Raw genomic sequence first — 13,900 nt, forward strand, 5'->3', positions numbered from 1 at the left:
AATCAAATTCAATTCACATGCTTGTCATGGATTACCTCCCTAATGTCATGAATGAAAGATAAACACCATCAACCAGCTAGGATTTGAATTCAGGTCTTTGTGACTTAAATCCAGCACTGTATTCACTTTGTCACCAAACATAATGTAACATAATACCAATATAACAGTAATTGTAGTTGAAATTTATATTGCCCTTTACATTTTACAGAATAATTTCCTTATATTAGCAAGGCAAGTGATTCCCGAAGGCACTCTACTTCCCTAAGGAAAGGGGCCTTTCCCTCTGCTTTTCTGGTTGCTGAGACCCTGGTTCTTTGGGACCAACCTTGAGTCATCAAGGTCAGAGTTGCTTTGTTCCCTTAGTCAGGAAGGAAGGGCCGATAAGTGTGGTGCTGGGGAAAGAGGAATGCATCTGCAATTGGAGGACCTAGTTTTGGATCCCAGATCTTCAATTTACTATCTGTTTTGGGCAAGTGGCTTCATCTCTCTTAGCCTCAGTTTCTTCATCTGTAAAAAAGAAGTGTTTGGACTAGAGCTCTCTAGGGTCTCTTTGATCTCTAAGTCAGTGATCCTTTGGGTTTAAGTGACTCTGTACTTCACTTTGGGGGCACCATAACTGTCAGTAGAGCCAGTGAAAGGGTTGGAATTTGAGACTCAAGGAGAAGGCTAAAATTCTAGGTTTATAATTCCTCAGCCACACCCTGGAAGAGTGAGGAGTAGAGGTGGAAAACAAGAACTCCTCTGTTGGCAGAGAGAGGCTATTTTGAAATGAGTAATCCACAAGTCATACTATAATCGAAAGAATTCTGTCACCAACTCTTCATGACCTTAGGCAAATGGCTTTGGGCCTCAGTTTCCTCTTCTGTACAATAAAGGGTATTGAACTTATTTATTTCTGAGTTCCCTTCTCCCTAAAGTTTGTAATTCTATAAGTTTGAGTAACAGAAAGAACTGAGCAAGTTAAATGTGAGTTCCAAGAAGGTAATTCATTCTCTTCCCTGCCCTGGGTCCCTAGCTCCTTACATGCTGGAGAGAATTGTCTGGGCTGTTTTCTTCTTTGTATAACAGTGAACAGCTCTCCTAGACTGCTGAGCAGGTCCTGGTTCTCTGCCTTCCATCTTCTGGGGGTCAGGTTTGGTCTGTTCCCTAAGTACTCCTAAAACCAGCTAGTCCAGTTGCTGGGGCAGCCACTCCCCTGGGGTGTGCCCACCTGGTTTCAGTCAGCAAACCTCTTAGGCTTGAAACTGGTCCCAAAGGACTGGGTGAGGGCCTCTTGGGGTTGTCTTTGTTTGGTTAGGTGTGTTTAGGGAGCAAAGGAATGGGAGGATGGGGCACAACTGTGGCTACCTCAGCTCTGGCTGAACCAGGTCCACAAACCTGACTCTACAACCACTCCTAGAAAAAGAAGGCAAATTGCTTCCCAGGCTCTGTCATCAAACTTGTCTAAGCTATTCCAGGAGCTTGTCAATAGTCCCCACCTAAGTGTAATAACGGGGTATTTGTTCTCAGCTCAATCTAACTTATACATTCTACAGTTAGGGACAGGGCAAAAGAATTGCCTGCCCAAGGATGTTTGGAAGAGAAATTAGAAGGGATTTTCTGTATATCTCTGTCTCTCTCCTCTCCTCTCCTGTCTCTGTCTTGATCTGTCTGCCTCTCTTTTACCCTCCCCCAATCCCTCCCATTGGCCTCTGAACAACTGTAGCTTAACTCTCTTTTCTCATAACATGAGTTACCCCAGGAGGAAGTAGCATGATCTTCCATTTTGTCAGTTTGGAAAATCAGAGATTACTATTTTTTCCGTTGATTAGCTTGGCCTCGATCTGGGAACCTCCTTTTGCTTAGGACAGGGGTGAAAGGGTCTTAGATTTTCAAATTTAAATAGTATCTCCCCATCTGCCAATTAAAAGAATGTAAGCTTCTTCTAGTGAAGAAATGTACTACCCACTCTCTGAGACAAAGGTGATAGATAACACAGAATGAGACATTTTTTGGACATGACCATAGCAGGAATTTGTTTGATTATGCATTTTTGTTCCTAGGGTTTGTTTCTTTTTTCAGTGGGGGAAGAGGAAAGGAGAGAAAATAGATTCATTGGAAAAAAATAAATTTTAAAAATGTTTTACATGGAGGGTAGATAATGTTTAACTTTTTGCCTTTGTTTCTCCAAGGTTTAATACAGTATAATATATAGTAGATGCTTAATATATGCATATAGATGAATTTAAAAAATTAGTAATAAAGTGTGGTGGGAAAAACACCAGATTAGGACTCCAAAGACTTAGACTCTGGTCTCAGTTTGCTATTAAATTTTACCTTGGAGTATCTTAACCCGTGTGGACTTCAATCATTGAAATGGGACATAAGGTGGGGAACACTGATTTGGAAGTTCTTTCCAGCTTAGAAAATCTGTAATTCTATTGTTCATTCCCAAAATGGGCAAGGCAGGCTCCTGTTACCCTTCAGCTATTTTTTACACAGTCCTTCCTGTCTTGTCTCCTGCCTTTGGAGTATGGCCTCCCTAATTTGGCAATATGATTTAGCCTTTCCTTCAGAATGGACCACAGGTGGGGAGGCATGCCCAGAAGGGAAGGCAGGGAGTCCTGAGATTAGAAAGGAGCAGAGTGTTTGCACCCGAGGCTGACACAGGAATCCTTTTATTGAGGGGGCTGACTGGGCTATAAGGCAGAGATGATTAGGGTCATTTTATCAGGTAGCCCTGGAAGCTGTAGGGTGTGACTGGGATCCAAGGTTACTGTCACAAATTAGTACTTGTGTAGGAGTGCCACTGGGTTTCTATCCAAGCTAGGAGATTTGTCTGGGGAGTCCTGAGGCAATAGGTGTGGAAACCTCTCTAACATTGACCTTTCATTCTTTGACACTTCATCCAACAAACATTTACCAGCACTTCCATCACCTCCTCCGTGTTCCATCAAACAAGATGTCTTCCTCCCCAACCCAGTTCCTCAGCTACCTTCTCCTGGGTTTGTTTTGGACAGCTAAGTGGCGAAGTGGTTAGAGCACTGGCCTTGGAGTCAGGACAGGAATTCTAATCCAGCCTTAGACACTTGATTCATACTAGATGTTTGACTTTGGGCAAGTCACTTAACCCTGATTGCCTTGCTTCTAGGGCTATCTCCAGTCGTCTTGCTTTGTAGCTGACCAGTGGACTCAGATGGCTCTGGAGGAGAAAGTGAGACTGGTGACTTAGCACAGCCAACCTCCCTCACTCAAATACAATTCACATGCTTATCATGACATCCCCTCCCTGATGTTGTAGTCTTCTTCGAAAATGAAGGACATGGGGTGGCTAGGTGGCATAGTGGATAAAGCACCAGTCTTGGAGTCAGGAGTACCTGGGTTCAAATCCAGTCTCAGACACTTAATAATTACCTAGCTGTGTGGCCTTGGACAAACCACTTAACCCCATTTGCCTTGCAAAAACCTAAAAAAAAAAATGAAGGACAAACATTATTCTCCAGGGTTTAATGGCACTATCATCCTTAAAATCTGACTTATTTGTGACTCTAACTCTAATTTGTGACTAATACTGTGATCTTGTTGCTTCTCTACCTAAAAGTCTGTCCACTAAGCTTCCTCACTCTAGGGTATGTTCTTCTGTTTGTACTGTGCATCCCTTGAATATATTGACAGTTTACCTACTTCTTCACCCTCTATTATTCTTCATTTTGAAATGCTCCTTGATGTCTTTATTTCTACCTTTCAAAACCTTCTTTCCTGCAAGGTTCAGTTCACATTCTGCCCTCCAGCTGGAAAACTTCAGTAAGCAGTAACAACCAGAAGGATCTCTGAGCAGATTTTTGATGCTTATCCCATTTCCTGGATGATCTGTCCTTCCTTGGCTTTGATGAGACTGCTCATGTTCTTTCCTGGTTGTCCTCCCACCTGTCATATGCTATCAACTCTGTCTCTTTTGCTGGATCATCACCTGCATCTTTAGTGTAGGTGTCTCCTGGAGCTATGAACTGGACTATGTCTCTTTTCACACTCTCCTTTGATGATATTATCAACTATGAGTTCAAGGGATTCCCAAATACCTCTATCTGTATATTTCTATCTTATCTGTGTCTATCTATATGTAAACATATCCATACACAACTATCTTCTTTGCACAAAGAAAACTACCGATCTATGTTGTCAACTACCTACTGGACGTCTGTATCCAAATGTTTTACATCATTCAATGTGCCTTATAAAGAACTCTATCTTCCTTCCTTCCATCTACCTCTTTTCAAAACTTTGACATTCCTACTGAGGCTCCAGCCAGCCAAGTCACCCACGTTTGTGACTTGAAGACAGCCTTGATGCCTAGCTCTCCTTCCCCCCTCTCCCATCCAACTAGTTGTCCATTACCCCTCCACAGCAATTTTCTCACTTCCATCCTCTTTTTTTTCCCCTCAGTCACTATTTTAGTTCAGATTCTCCTCACCTCACCTTTCTCTTAATTACCACCTGTTTATCTGGGTGCTACATTGGCTATTCCACCAGAATGTGGGTCAGATTTTTTATTTATTTTAAGATGCTGTAGGCATCTTAGTAGAACTGAATTGATCCACCCTATGTTCCCTGAATAGCTTTTGATATTTATTTGTTAGTGTGTTATTGTGAAATATGTTTTTCATATTTGACCTTAATATTGTCATAATTATTGCCATAAAAATATTTTCCATATTGCCCTTAATCTTTAATTGCTACCTGCCTACTGGTTTCCTTACTGCTTAGTAATATGTTTATGTCTCCTCTATCCTCAAAAACCCTCATTTGACCCAACCAGCCTTGCTTGCTCTTGTCAATAGTTCCCACCAGGCAGAGCTACTACCACTTCTAGATATTATAATATATTGACTAGTTGGGTGGGACCTATTGATTCTTAACCTCACTGCCAATGACTCCTGGATGACCTTTGGACAAGTCATTAAACTCCTCTGGGCCTCCCTTGGTTCACCCATAAACTAGAGCCAGTTAGTTGCCTTCTACATATATTCTGGATCTGGTTTGTGGTTCAATGACTATTGCTTAGGAACATGGGGGTGAATTGTTCTTGAAATATGCATCTTGGAGGAAGAGGGCTTTGGGATCAGAGTGACCCCTATTGTGATGGGGTGAATGGAAAGTGATCTGGGGGTTTGTTCCTCCTATTCAATATCAGAGGAGCAACCTGAGTATGCTCAAATGGCAACAGGCATGATTTATGCAAGGGAGAAAGATGAGGTTGGAACTTCAGATGACCCAGCAAAGAAATAATTATCTCTCACCGAACCTTTTCCTTTGATCAGATTAGGACAATTCCTCCTTTTCCTCTATCATACCATTCCCTTGACCTGAAATACCCTATCCTTCCTTCCAATTCCCACATACTGAAATCTGTCCATCCTTCAAGACTCAACTCTTCCTTTGATCTTCATTTTCCCCATCCCAGACTAAAAATGAATATTATTTTGTGTAGCTACTTAATTCTCTCTTGGGTCATAGTTGTATCCATATTCCTTGCCCCTTGTTAAATTTTTAAAGTAGGGATGATGTCTTTCTCATCTCTGTATCCTGGACAGTGCTTCTAGCACAGGGAAGATGCTCAGAAAGATTATGTAAATTGAATTCAAGCTAAGGTTATTTGGTAATAAAAAAAAAGTCTGTTGGGGGCGACTAGGTGGCGCAGTGGGTAGAGCACTGGCCTTGGAGTCAGGAGTACATGAGTTCAAATCCGACCTCAGACACTTAATAATGACCTAGCTGTGTGGCCTTGGGCAAGCAACTTAACCCCATTACCTTGCAAAAAAACAAAACAAAAACAAACCCTAAAAAATAATAAATAAAAAAAGGTCTGTTGAAGCTCCAGCCAATGAATGGAGCACTGAGTCCAGAAGATCTTTCAAATTCACCCTCAGATAACTTCTAGCTGAGTTGGCCCTAGGCAAGTCACTTTACCTAGCCTTGCTTCAGTTTCTTCAACTGTAAGATGGGGATAATAATACTACTTCCCTCCCAGTATTATTAGGAAAATCAAATGAAGCAATATTTGTAAAGCTCTTAACACATTCTTGGTACATGGTAGGCTCTATATAAATAGTAGCTATTATTTTTAATCCCTTCTATTTCTTCTTCCATCTCATGAAGTTTAAAATTTTTACTGATTTGATATCAAACTTCTTACATCTTTGACCTTACCTTGCCCTTGATATCTCTCAAACCTTTGTGTTTTGATTCTTCTATGCTCTTAATAATTTTCCAATATAGATTACAGTTTATCTGTATGCCTCATTTCCCCTACTGACCTGTAAGTTCCTTGATTTAAGGGACTTTTCTTTGTACCCCGAAAGCCAGAACAGAACCTTGTTTGAATTAGGTGCCTAATACACTGAACTGGGAACTGCAATCTTTTTTTTTTTTTTTAGGTTTTTGCAAGGCAAATGGGGTTAAGTGGCTTGCCCAACCAAGGCCACACAGCTAGGCAATTATTAAGTGTCCGAGACCGGATTTGAACCCAGGTACTCCTGACTCCAGGGCCAGTGCTTTATCCACTACACCACCTAACCCGCCCCAATGGAAACTGTAATCTTAAAGCTTGGAATTGCTTTCTGGAAAAGGACCTAATGCTCCAGAAGAGAAAACGAAAAGGGAAGAAAAGATCTGATCTCCTCTGATTATGTTGTGGAAATGATGTTTTAGATAAAAACAAACAAAAAACCCACTGACCTTAGAGAGTCAAAAAACCTTTTATTCTCTTCCAGGCTCTGCCATGAACTAAATAGCCATCAGCAAATCACTTTAAAACCACTAGGCCTTGGGGCAGCTAGTTGGAGAGCATTGGCCCTGGAGTCAGGAGGATCTGAGTTCAAATGACCTCAGACACTTAATAATTGCCTAGCTGTGTGACCTGGGGCTTAACTTACCCCATTGCCTTAAGTAAATAAAGTTTAAAAAAAAACAAAAGAAAACCACCAGGCCTCAGTTTCCCCATTGGTAAAATAGAAGGGTTGGACTAGCTAATATCAACAGTATCTTTCACTTCTAAGGCTTTATGAAAGTCCGTGTTGTTTTATTTTTCCCAAGATCATTGGAGTAGAAAGAAAAGTTACAAGGTGTCTGGATGAGAAAGACCAAGGGAAAAGGCTGAGTTATTTAGAGGAAAATGTCTAATAAAAATCAGATTTCTGAAAGAACTTAGCAATGTTCATACGGGGACCATGTGGTAGGAATTTGAGTAATAAAATCATTAGGGTTGGTTGGCTCCAAGGGATGTGTTGACTGTAATTCAAATTTGGAAGATGAAAGAATTGTGAAGGGATAGCATTTGGAGGGTGAGGGAATGGGTGGGCTGAAGGAATGGGAAAAAAAAGACAGATCATACAATCATCTCATGCAGCTGAATGACGTTGGAGATGTATGCTGGGCCCTTGAACAGTGGGCAAGGTGGATGCTAGTTTTAAGGTTGGTGGCTCTGTGTCAAAGCAGACACCATTCAAGCAGGGGAAATAGAAATTGTAAAGCATTTGGATCACGTGAAACTAGTTAAATTCATACTTCTTAGTCTAGAATTCAGGGTCCAATACATTCTAGCTTCAACCTCAATCTCCTGCCTTCTGTTCCATGGCCCTCCCTGAGTGTTCCATTTCTGCCAACTTCACCATGTCCATTCCTGCATCATGCCTCTCCTGCTTAGCTCTACCTATCAAACTTACTCTTCCTTTTAGTCTCATCTTCAGTTCCACCTCCATGTTAGCCCAAAGTAGACTCCAGTTGCATGTATCATATCTAGTATTCATTTGGCAACCAATGCCAGGCTTTTTTCATGTTTTTTACAAACAAGCTTTGGTTTCTTTCAATACTTTTTTAAAACAAACAAATAAAAACCTTTCCTCAGTCCATTATGCCCTCCTTCCTTTTACTGCTAAATATCCCCAAAGCGTTGTCTATTCTCATTTTCTCTAATTTCTTACTACTCATTCTTCAAGTCTTGTGATGTGACTTCTCTATGGAAACTTCTATCTCAGAGGTCAACAGTGACCACTTAATCACCAATCACTGTCTTTTCAGTCCTCATATTCTTTGACTTCTTTGTAGTACTTAACATTTCCACAATGTCCTTTCTGACTGAAAGTCTTCCTTGGATCCCATGATATACCATCACTTTCCAGGTTTCCCTCCAACTTCTCCAACCGATCATTTTTCTGTCTCCTTTACCAGATCATCTTTGTGCTCATACTCCCTTAGTTCAAGTACTTTCCAAGGAGTACATTTGTCACTTTCTATATCTTCTCTCCCAGTGGCCTTATCTGATCCTATGACTTTAACTCTGTCCCCTCTATAGGCTCTCAAACCTCCATCCCCAGCCTGACATCTCTCCTGAGCTATTGACTTATATTTCCAATTGCCAGGCTCTTCAGCAACTTTGAACTCTTTCCTGATACTGCTGAACCCTCTCCTTCCAACTAGCTCTGACTTCCCTATTTTGTTATCACCTTTCTCTAGCATCACCATTCTCTCAATCATCTAGCCTTAAATCTCAGAGTTCTCCTTTTCCTTCGGTGCCTGTATCCAATTTCATCTGGCAAATTTACCCCTAGGATGTTGTCCCTTGGTTCTTTCAGGATAGTCCATCTTGGGTTAGGTAGGAGTGGACAGTTGAGGTTCTCCATAGTTCTTTAATGAGTGAACAATCATGGAACCCAAATCTCTCAAGGGCAGGGACCGTCAACTTTCATCTCTGGGTCCCTAACATCGATGGTTTGTGCATAGAAAGCACAACCAATATTTACTGATTTGAATTGTAGAATTTGGAGCCTTCATTATATCTCTAGAGGTATTGTCTTCACATTCATGCTAGGACAGAAAAGTTTGGGGGTAATCAGAGAGTTCCTGAAGTGAGTATTGTTCCTTCTGTCTGGAACAGTTCTAGGTTTTAACAACCTAAGGACTCAGGGTCTAATCTAGGACAAAACTGGAGACTGTGATTGCAATGGTTGAAGGCCTTGATCCTGAGCTTGGATTGAATGGTGGCAGGGGATAAAAATGATTCATAAGGTCTTAGGATCATAATTCTAGAACTTGAAGGGACCCTAGAAATCTAGTTGAACTCCTTTATTTTATAGATGCAGAAACTGAGGCCAGAGAGGTTAAATAGCCTCTCAAGGCCATATTGTTTTTGTTGTTCCATCATTTCGGGTTAATCCAACTCTTCATAACCCCATTTGGGGTTTTCTTAGTTAAAGATCCTGGAGTGGTTTGCCATGTCCTTCTTCAGCTCATTTTATAGAGGGATCCCTGTAATCCAGTCAACAGGATGAAATAACTTACCCAGGGTCACACAGCTAGTAAAGTGTCTGAGGCTGGCTTTGAACTCAGATCTTCCTGACTCCAGGTCCAGTGTTCTATCCACTGCATCCCCTAGCACATATTAAGTGTCAAAGACAGGGTCTGAACTCTGATCCTCCAACTCCCAGTGTTCTTTTCATTATATGATTCCTGGGCAAACCATTCTATCCTTTCTGAATCTCAGTGTTCCTATCATGCCATTCCCTTCTCCCAGCCTATCTCAAAGAGGTGTGAGGAAGATAAAGATTCAGGGTGTTTTCGTAAGATTTGCCAAACTGGAAGGAGCACTGTACTTGGTAGTTTTGGTGGTGGCTTAAGTAATCTCAGCAGATCTGATGAGACACCTTCCCTCACTGCAATGCATTCCCTCACTGGGCATATTGTCCAGGCCGCTTCTATTCTCTACCCTCCTGGGAAAATAAAGATTTTCTACAAATCCTTTCCTATCTCATCCAAATGACCCTCTGGGAGGACAAGTGATGATGAAGTTGTTAAGGGAATAATATAGGTGCTTGATTATTTGATTTTGTGGTTGGTTTTTTTCCATTTGCTACCTTTTGCTTGGAAACCACAAACACCTTCTTTCAGTTCCTCTGGAAAGATGCTGCTGCTATTTCTCCTGTTGGATCAATGATGGTTTCTCTTAAAGCCCCAGGTAGCTGACTTTAGGTTTAGGGAAGATAAGCCCTTTGGCAAGGGCTTCTGGCTTCCTGCTCATTCCACATGTTGACTCCTGCGGGAAGGGCCATTGATTTCCCTCTTGGCCAGAACCTTTGAACGTCAGGGCTTTATAGGTCTGCAAAGAAGTGAGGCTATCCTAGCAGGAAGAAATAGTGCTCCCAGAACATCTGAAGGGCCAAGTTGAGAGTTGGAGTGTGGTGATTATATAATTCTAGGGCAAACCATTTTTTCTGAACCTGTGTTCCTATCATACCATTCCCCTCCCCCAACCTGTGTCAAAGAAGTGTGAGGAAGATAAAGATGCAAGGTGTTTTTATTAGATTTGCTAGATTGGAAGGAACACTGGATATGAGGATGGTAACTGGAATGGGTGAGATTCAGCTGCTGGTAAGGATGAGAGCCAGCCCACATCTAGTTAGCCCTGTCATGTTCCCCCTCTCCCTTCTTCTAACCTAGCAATTAGTATATAATGAGTGCCTGCTTACAATCCAGAGCTCTCTCCACTGGGTCCCAGGATATTCCAGTAAGCAAGTCAACAATTGTTTGAGAGCCTTCTATGTTCTTCAAGTCCCAACTAAAATCCCACTTTCTACCAGAAGCCTTTCCAAATTGTTCTTTGTTCTAGTACCTTCTCTCTGTTGATTATTTCCAACTCATCCTGTATATAGTTTATTTGTACTTACTATTCTCCATGTTATTTCTCCCTTTAGACTGTGAAATCCACAAGGGCAAGGATTGTTTTGTTTTGTTTGACTTTCTTTGTATCCTCAGTTTTAGTACAGTGTCTGGGACATAGTAGAGATTTAATAAATGTGTATTTACTATCAGGAGATGAGCAGCATGCTTCATCATGGGTACTGTGGAATTCTGGTTGGTCATTATACTGATCAGAGTTCTTAAATCTTTCAGAGTTGCTTTTCTGTCCATTGTTAAATAAATGGTTCTGGGTTTTGCTCATTTTACTCTGCATCTATTTATATGTCTTTTATGAATTTTCTGAAGCCACCCTTTCCAGGATGTACTGCAGACAGAAGGAGACTCAGTTTTTCTTTCTTTTTTTTTTAAAAAAAACTTTTCCTTATTTATTTGTTTATTTTCTAATTATATGCCAAGATAGTTTTCAGCATTCAGTCTTTTGCAGGTTTTTGAGTTACACATTTTTCTACCTCTATCCCTCCCCATGACAGCAAAAATCTGATATATGTTATATGAGTAAAATGATATTTAACATTTTTATATTAGTTAAGTTGTGAAAGAAGAACTAGAACTAAGTCAGGAAAACATGAGAGAGATTAAAAAATATATAAAAGAAATTTTAGAAAGTGAATTGTTTATTATGTTTTGCTCTACCTTCAGATATAACTTCATATTACAAAGAAATTGAGGGCCAGGGAGGTTAAGTTTGGGAAAACTTCATGAAAGGAGAGAACTTTGCATTCAGAATCCATATATGGGTGGCATTTTTCTTTATAGTTCTCTCAGGATTGCCCTTGATCACTGAGCTGCTGAGAGGAGATGTGTTTGTGTTGATCATACTTGATCATTTCATAATGTTACTATTGGGGGGTGGCTAGGTGGTGCAGTGGATAGAGCACCAGCCCTGGAGTCAGGAGGACCTGAGTTCAAATCCAGCCTCAGACACTTAATAACACCTAGCTGTGTGGCCTTGGGCAAGCCACTTAACCCCATTGCCCTATATTGGCAATCTGAGAAAAGAATGTTGACTTTCCCCCAATTTCTTCCAGTTTTCCCCCAGATTTTCCAGTTTCTTAAGTGCAGCTGTTTCTGCCTCAGTACAGAAGCTGCTTTTGAGTATATATTGTCTCAAAAATGCTAACTGTGCCTCTGTCATCTCTCTGTTGACCATATGGACACCTGGCCTTGGCCAGGATCAATCAGTCCTGAGCTCTTATTTTGGCACTGGCTACTTGGCACTCCTTGGCTGTTGATTGACATGTGTGCTGATTACTTGGCAACAATTGTAGGGTAGCATCCTGACCCCTTTTCATGCTAGCCCCTGGAAGAAGAGTAATTTGGGAAAGGAGTTAATAATCAGACAAATCTTTCAAATCAGCCTTAACAAAAATTTGTTTTTTGAAGTGGAGGAAGTAAAGGGAATATCTTGGTCCAATTTATTAGATGACTCCAAAATGGATGCCCATTCTAAGGAAAATCCCCACAATGCTGAGTTATTAGGCACTTGTTCCAGGGGCTCTTAGGTCACTGAGAATTCTCTTCTGAGAAAATTATCATATTCCTATATATGACACATTTGTTCTTGTCACCAACCCTTCACTTACACAGTCCTCTTTCCAGAAGTTCCCTTCCTCCTTCAAGACCCAGCTCCTCCACAATACTTTCATTGGTCATTCTACCCCACAATGACTCTTCCTCTTCCAAGCTCCTCTAGTCCCTATTGTTGAACTACATGATTGAGAATATGATTAACTATATAGTACTCTCTAGTCATGATTCTTTAGCTATTTCATGAGGATAGGGCCTATCTCCCCAACTAAACTGCTGTCAAGTTTTTGAGTACGGAAATCCCTTTGTAGATATTTTTGTCTCTTCTGCAGAGCCTTAGCCCTATACTGAACACAAAGTTGGTGATCAGTGTGGGACAAAAGGTTGGTTCATTTGAAATGGAAACATTTATAAGCAGCTCTCTCACATCTGTTCCCCCTTAACACTTATTCCTTGAGCAAGATGGATAATATATGCAAGATAATTGAGATCTAGTGCTTGTCCTTTCCCATTTATTGTCTCATCAATAAAATGGAGAACATAGGGTTTAGAACTGGAAGGAGATATAATCATCTATTTCATCCTCCCCACCCTCATTTTGGAAATGTTGGAAATGAGTAAATTAGGGTTGAATGAGATTGAATGACTTTGCCAAGGTCACAAGGTTGCAAGTTACAGAATAGATATTTGAACCCAGTTGTGACTTCATATTCAGAGCTTGCTAACCCAAGCTAGGTAACACCTGATCTGTATGAAGGCAGGGAGTTGTATTAAGTGATCTCTTGAAGTTTCTTCCAACCCTGGGAACAGTATTTGTAAGACTTTAAAAAAATGCCTGGTACCTGCTTTCACTTTCCTTAAGAATGGGAATGTCTTGACTCAGAGCCCCAGTTCTATTCTGTCTTTGCTGAGCCTTTCTTTGTTAATGATTAGCTTTTTATACTTCTGGGATTTGGAATAATTCTTCTCCCTTTTCAAGTCACCTCCCTTTTCTCCTTTCCTCAGCAGTTCCATAAAACCTCACCTTTCTTATTTTAGAGCTATGATTAATCATAACTAAGTTTCCTTCTGTGAAAGAAGTATCCCCTCAGAGACCCACAGTAGGTTTTGTAGATGGAATGGTATATGTATGATTGTCAAAGCCCTCCTATATCTGTAATACAAAAAGGGTCATCCTTCAGGACCTCAAAGGCAGGGTTGTCAAATGGAGAAAGAACTTTGGGTCAATTGGTACCATTCAGTTCATCCTCCACACAGATGCCAAGGTGGTTTTCTTGTAAACTATGCCACCACCCTACTCAATAAACTTCAGTAGTTCCCTATTGTCTTTAGGATAAAATATAAGTTCTAACTTTTAAAGTCCTCCATGACCTGAACCCAGACTAACTTCCTGGACTAATTATACATTACTGTCCTTCCCACATGCTACCTTCTAGCCAAGTTGGACTCTCTGTTCCACATTCATAACCTTCCATCTTCTGTCTCCATGTCTTTGTCCACCCTAACTTACTGCGTCTGGGACTTCCATACCTTTTACTTGATTTTGTTGTTGTTTGGTTGTTTTAGGCATGTCTAACTCTTCATGACCCCATTTGGGATTTTCTAGGCAAAGACACAGGAGTGGTTGCCATTTCCTTCTGTG

The 13,900-nt window shown here is 40.9% G+C and overlaps 1 protein-coding gene across 1 annotated transcript in view; it reads left to right on the forward strand.

The window, feature by feature from the left end:
• Positions 1 to 13,900, forward strand: part of NIBAN2 (niban apoptosis regulator 2) — a 105,025-nt gene that overhangs the window by 40,554 nt on the left and 50,571 nt on the right. The window lies entirely within an intron of this gene.

This window comes from Macrotis lagotis, chromosome 1, assembly GCF_037893015.1.
Source record: "Macrotis lagotis isolate mMagLag1 chromosome 1, bilby.v1.9.chrom.fasta, whole genome shotgun sequence".
In the NCBI taxonomy this organism is placed as follows: domain Eukaryota; kingdom Metazoa; phylum Chordata; class Mammalia; order Peramelemorphia; family Peramelidae; genus Macrotis; species Macrotis lagotis.